A 6,905-nucleotide genomic window follows, 5' to 3' on the forward strand; every position below is an offset into this window, starting at 1 on the left:
TGACAGGAGAAGGAGGGGTCAGGGACCCAGAGTAACATTTTGCCTCTGGCAAATCGACATGCTCCGGCCACTGCCTCCCACCTCTGAGCGCCATGCTAAGGACCACATCACCAGAGGACCTGGCCCAGGGGATGGAACACCACAGAGCGCGAGCAGAGGTTCAGACCTTTCGTCCGCTGTTCTGTGGGCTCCAGCTCCATTCCCGCCCTGCTAAAGGCCCCCTGGTTTTAGCTCAGTGGTTCTCCGCCTACGTGAGTCACAGGCCCTCCCCCAGGAAAAGACCCCGTGTACACGCGTGCAGTGCAGCCCCCTCCTCCCTGTGCTCAACACTGGAGTTTGACACATTTTTATCAAAACACACGGTAAGAAACATTCACATTGTGGCAACACTTAAACATACGCCACATGCAAACAACATTTTATCAAAAATTGCTTATCCTTCCTACAAGAAATATACTTAGATATTTCCTACTTTATTTCAAAAAAACTTAAGTATTGGTTACTACCTCAAATGGATTTGTTTCTGGACCCCCTCCAGCCATCTCCTCCCAGGGGCTGGTCTTCCCCGGTAATTAGCATTAGTGAGGTACAGCATGAGACACCATAACAACCACTTTCATGGATTACGATGAACTTGGAAAGCCTTGGAAAGTCAAGAAAATGTACAAATACCTCAGCTCGTCAGTTCCAGGAAAAATCTCTAACAGTGGCTATTTTGACACCACAAACTATATGGAGTAGGTAGCTATTTCACTTGACCCAAACTAGAGTTGGAGCTATTCTGGTGGAAGGGGATAATTAAGCAGGTCATTCTGGGCAAAGCCAGAGAGAGCTACACACTGCCATTGGAAGTAGTCCCTTAGGCTGCCTCGAGGCCAACTCCTGAAACATTTCTCAGCCTCTACTAAAAGTCCTGCTCTGGGTTTTTTTCCTCATTGAACAAGGAGTAGCAGATGATGCAAACTCCACCTCTCTGAACACACGTTGGGAATGGCTTCAGGAATGGCTTTGGGAAGTGGGTCATAAAGGCCAGACTAGCCCTGGAAGGCCAGCACAACAGACTCCATTCCTGCTGGGTCAGAGACGGACTGTCATCGATGCTTCCTTTACCCATATGCTGGGAGGATGCGAGCTGCGCTCTGAGGAGCTGCAGGCATGGCAGCTGGGAAACTTGGCTGGACCAATAAACTGGGGCATAGGACGGGTGTGTGGCAGGTGCGAGGAGGGCAAAGCTGACACAGGCTCCTTAAGCATCTCCCATGACCTCAGTTCACACCGTGGCTGACCACCCAGCATTCACTCTCCTTCTTCCTATTCTGGGAACTATGGTCTCTGGACTGAGGAAAAGCCAGTCCCGTCTCTAGCTGAGGAGTGGCTGTGGTCTTGATTAGACTGAGCGCTATTCTCGTTTCTGGCTTCAGAATCACCTGGAGGGCTTGTTAAAAGATGATCACTGCCCAGATGGTGTGGCTCAATGGTTGAACGTCAACCCATGAACTAGGAGGTCATAGTTTGATTCCTGGTCAGGGCACATGCCCGGGTTGCAGGCTTGATACCCAGTAGGGCGCATGCAGGAGGCAGCCAATCGATGATTCTCTCTCATCAGTGATGTTTCTCTTTTCCTCTCCCTGAAATCAACAAAAACACATTTTTTTTAAAAAAAGAGGATCATTGCTGGGCCCCATCCCAGAGTTCCCAATTCAGGAGGGGGTGATGCTGCAGCTGCTGGCCTGGGGACCACATGTGGAAGAACACGACTCTCACAGCCTCAGGTTCTTGGTCCAGGGGAGACCACATGACCCTCACTGCTCCACAGTTGAAGGGAGGACTGGTAGACCTGTGGCTGGGGACTGGCTGGTGTGTCTCCTTCCCTGCTCCTGACAGGAACAGGAGCCAGAAAGCACACAGCCATACTGACCCTAAGGACCATCTCATAATCACGAGGAAGCAGGGATGGCTGGGAAGAAGAGAGAGGAGAAGAATCCAGGCCCTTGATGAAACTGCTGATGCAGTAAGACTCCAGGGCTGAGATCATCAATGCCCTCATTGTTTACATGGCAGCCAAAAGCACCCTATACACACCCCGTAATGCAGGGAGACCCTCGAACTGGGCATCCCTGTTACCTCCTGGCACCATTCCCCAGAAACTCCCACTGTCACACGCTACTTCCTTCACACGTCCAGAATTGGTATGCCTGGGTCATTCTTCTTAAAATTTGAACTGACAACTTGGAAAATACACCCTATGCAATGTAAGCAACACCCGAGAGGGAAGGAAAGGAGTTCCACATACCAGCGTGAAATCGTTTCATCAGACAGTGCCTGCAACAGCAGCTGGTACGAGCTGTTGAGGGCTACAGTGGAGGTGTGGGTGCAGGGCCGGGAGCAGGAAGAGAGGCAGGGGCTCCAGAGGCCTCCGAATCCACCCAGTAAGTGCAACAGGCGGTGGCAGGAACTCCAGGTGAGGAGAATTGCCTGGTGTCTCTGGGAGGGGCTCAGAGAGGATGCCAGGAATGGAGGAGAACACTTTCCTCCTCCAGTGGTACCCCCTCCTCCTGGAGACCAGAGGACACCCCTCTGTCTTCCTGGCCCTATTCCAGAAATGGACTCCTCATCTCCATCACCACAGCAGGACCCTCCCCCACGGGACGCTTCCTGCTTCTGAAGCCTTCTCCAGGCGACCCTCACTGACAGACTCCACACTGGAAGGCCTGCAGTGTCTCACGTGACCCAGGTGAGGAACCTGGGCAAACACCAGGGCCTGTCATGGGACAGGACTTGAGCAGGTGTGTGCAGAGACCAGACGCAGCACCCGGCTCTGGTTTCCCACTTCTCAGCCAGCTTATGGCAAAAGGGATGGTTAAGAGATTAACCCACAGAGGGAAGGCTGCCCTAAATCCAAGCCCCACGCTGCCTGCACCTGCTCTCCATGCGAACTCATCATAGCAGTGGACGCCCCTCAGTGCTCGGCAGGCACCAGAGTCACTCCAGGCCCTTGACATGTATGAACTCTTTTACCCTCTGATAAGCCCCTGGAGTTGCTACCCCCATCAGCCAGCTTTGCAGATGAGAAAACCAAGGTGCAGTAAGATTAAGCTACTTGCCCAGAGTCACACAGCGAGTTGGAGGCTCCCAGGGAATCCACCTTACTTATAACTCAAAATACCGAAAATAGAAATTATTGACATTTGGGGCCCCAGGTGATTAATTTTCATCCCTCCACTGATATATGAAGTTCGGCATTTATTCTAAAGTCCTGTGAAGGCAGCTCTGTGATTTAATGTAAATGGCACTCAATGCAGACAGACCTGGGTTTGAAAGCCAGTTCAACCCCCTGCAACGGCCCTCAGGTGGGTGCCTTAACCACTCCTCACCTGGGCTTCCTCCTTCAGTACCCCAACTCCCCTCCCACAGGATCTCCTCAAAGGAGGCACACGCAGACGGCGGGACGGGATGCAGGTGGTGCTCAGGTCACGTTAGTCCCCTTCTCCTTCAGGATTAAAACGCATCACACTTAAAGGAGACGTCTAAGGCTGTCGACAAGAAAGTATGAAGTGACAGTAACTTCCACAATGAAAGATGAAGAAAACAACCCAGTAAGACAAAATAGGCAAACTATGCATCGTTAATTTACAGAAGCTAAAATGTAAACTAGCAAGAAAAGGTTTTCAATATTGTTGGTTAAGTTGGGAAATGTAACCAAACAATGTCTTCTTTATCTATTAGATTTGCAAAAACTAACAAGATTTATACTCTTCAGCGTTGGATGAGTTAAAAGGAAAAGGCAATTTCACATACCAATGGAAGAAGTACAAACTGAGAAAGCCCCTTGAAAGTGGGGCGCAATTTGGTAAAATTATCAATTTAAAATTACTCTTTGGCCCAGAAATCCTACCTCTAGGGATGTAGATAACTGAAATATCTGCGAGTGTTAACAGTGATATAGTTCACAGATTCCCCACTATTTTTAGAGCAGAAAATTGGAAACAATCTAAATGTCCTTCAAGAAAGAATAGTTAAGTTATGGTACACCCATACTCCGGAATACAGACAGAGGCACACTTTCCATGTCAGTACATGTAGATCTCCAGACACGAATGCAGGCCCCTGCATTTGTCCACTGAAAAGGCCTAGAAGCACTGACACCCCCAGTAGCAATGCACACACCTCACACCCAGATCTTGGTTTCTAAATACCATTCTCCACCAAAAGGAACCAAGACTCTGGAGAAATGGCTGATTCCAGGGCTGGAAAGTACAGGTTGAATCTTGAAGACTTTGTGCCAGCAGGTAAAGCAATTCTCAAAGAATGAAGAGGGCACGTATAAAGGACATATGAGTCAGCAAGGTGGGGCCCCTGCAGGCCAAGTCTGGGACAATTTAAGCAACACAATGCATAGTAATGAGAGTGACAGACTATATAATCCATTGCATAAAGATGGATTCATGACGCAGAAATGTAAATCAAAGAATAAGAGAGAAAGGAAAGTTCTTCCTTTCAGTACAATCCCAACTTATAGGTGTAGAAAAAAACTATGGAATTGGGAAATCCCATCTGTCAGCTATCATCATGCCTGATTCAGGTAAGACTCATCAATGGATTCTAAGAGTAGTGGAGAAAGTGTGAGGAGTAACACACAGTCTCAAGCTGTCTTATTATGAGGTACATGTTAACTAGAGAGATGAAAATGGCAACTTTCCTGTGAGGGAATCTGGCGCCTTAACCAAGGGATTAAAGTTAGTGTGACCGGCGAAAGGGACTAATGGCAGCATATGGAACATGCTGAGACAGCTGCTCAAAAAAAAGTAAGAAGAGCAAGGTGTGCTTATGTATGAAACATAGGTAAATTCCTGAGGGTTAGGTCCACCATGGCATTTTCATTAAAAGCACAGAGACAAAACAAGGTGGGCCTGTCTTGGGGTTCATTCCGGCCTCCCCCAGAATATGGTCTCCTCACAGGCCTTCTGCTCCAGGACACTGGGGAAAAAGCTGTTCTAAATGATCTCTCAAGACCAGTTCAGCACTCAAGTTCCACAAAGAAGCAACGACATAACCAAGCCTTCTTCACTGCAAATTTGTGCCCATTTTCTCTTGGTGACAGCCGAGCATCCTAACACCATGAGTAGCTGACGATGCTATGAGGACTTTCCTGGGAATAGCTATGTTCATAATCTGAAAAGGAGGTTTCTGTAAGAAACCAGGGTAATAGTCTTGGTCCAGAGTCTCCTTCTCTACTCTGCCTGGTTGGATTCTTGAGATGTGCAGCCATGGGATGCGGGTCAGGGGTCAGTTGGTCTCACACACCTTCCCATTCTGTGCCTCTGGTGCATTTACAGGTCTGCTGGCTGGGAAAATGCTCCCAGGTAGGCAGCTGGCTAAAGGGACTTTCAGGGCCAACAGTGCTCTCTGCATCATACATCCTGCTCGCTGGTGCTTCACGGTTTACAACACACTCTCATGTACATTCTTTTATTTCACCCTTTCCTTAAGGTGATTTAAAAAAAAACAAAAAACAAAAAAACCCTAACATTCAGTTTAACAGCTTTGTGACAAAATATCCAGTTTTCAAAACAATGTGATAAACTATGTCCCCCTTTGACTTCGAATCTACTTGGGAAGCAGGACTTGTACCTGAGTAGATAAACACTCTGAGATGGCATAAGCCAAATAAAAAAAATAAATAGCTACTAGAATTAGTATGATTAATTCTGTCACTGAGTTCAGTAGAAATCCCGCCCTCCTTTGTCTTTGGATCTGTCCAGCATCCATTCATTTAAGCCCTGTCTTCTGGACAAACCATCCTGGTAACTCTGGCTTGTTGCTCTACAGCCGTGTTTACCGGGCGCAGCAGGAGGTCTGGTGGGGCTCTGTTCACAGGCTCGGCCACCCCAGGGACCAGACATGGTCTTCTGACACCAACCCTTCAACAGAACAACCACACCTTCCCATGTGGGCACCATCATGCATCTTTCTTCACAGAAACCAATAAATTGAATCTTCTAGGAGTAAACATTTCTGCAAAGAACTCCCTAAAAGAAAGGCCCTAGCCTAGATCCAAAGACAAAATTCCCCTTAAAGAAAATTCCTCTCAACCAGAGAATGGCTTGCTTCTTTACCAACACCAAGGGCACACAGGTTCCAAAACACTTCAGAACAGTTAGCAGGTGGCAGATCCAGGATCACACCCAGCGGGACTGCTGTCCCCACGCCCCTGGCTTGCCCACAGTCCACACCATCCGCTGTGAATGCGGACGAAGCAGGCACAGTTTCACTGCAACATCCAAACTGCCGCCCCACCCCCTGGCCTGGGTTTAGGCGCCCTGAGGGGCAGGTGACAAATCAAACACAAAACATTCAGAAGCAACGCGAAAACCTAGAAGATGGGCTTTGCCGCTGCCCATACGTATGTCCTACCCAAAGGAATACTTTCATGATCTGTCGTTACAGATGAACTCGGGCAGGAGGAACGCACCATTATGTAATGTCAGAGGGCAGGCCACCAGGGGAAGGGAACGCTGGGCCCACAAAGACAGAATTTACCTCCGACACAGTGTTTCCGTCTTCTATGGCCCACACATTCACGACCGGCTTTCCGAGGGATGCTCACAGCTCCCCGCACATGCCTCAGGCCTCGACTTACTGACTGGCAAAGCCAGAAAGAAAGGAAGAAAACAGAAAAAGCAAAGATGCCAGAAATGCTGTCGGGGGCTAGGGGCCGGCAGCCGAGGGCAGAGTCGCGAAGATGGACAGAAGATTTCCCACGTCTGTTTATACCCAATATGTTTACATCCCAAACATGGCGAGGCCTTCAATGTCTGGCTTCGCCAGAAACGCCCTGGAGACGCACCGGGCAGGCGCCGGGCCCCGTCCCGCTGTCCCCCGCCCGGATGCCAGGTCTGCATTCG

The 6,905-nt window shown here is 49.0% G+C and overlaps 1 protein-coding gene across 17 annotated transcripts in view; it reads right to left on the reverse strand.

Moving 5' to 3' along the window:
- The window catches only part of INPP4A (inositol polyphosphate-4-phosphatase type I A), a 121,839-nt gene extending 114,940 nt beyond the window's left edge, over nt 1–6,899 (reverse strand). For all 17 annotated transcript variants that reach the window (XM_005862211.2, XM_014536413.1, XM_014536406.1 and 14 more), the window contains exon 1: nt 6,541–6,899. The gene's annotated coding sequence lies outside the window, so the exon portion shown is untranslated. The remainder of the gene's footprint in view (nt 1–6,540) is intronic.
- Nucleotides 6,900–6,905: the final 6 nt, after the last annotated feature.

The sequence above is a fragment of the Myotis brandtii genome, unplaced genomic scaffold, assembly GCF_000412655.1.
Source record: "Myotis brandtii unplaced genomic scaffold, ASM41265v1 scaffold1612, whole genome shotgun sequence".
NCBI lineage: Eukaryota > Metazoa > Chordata > Mammalia > Chiroptera > Vespertilionidae > Myotis > Myotis brandtii.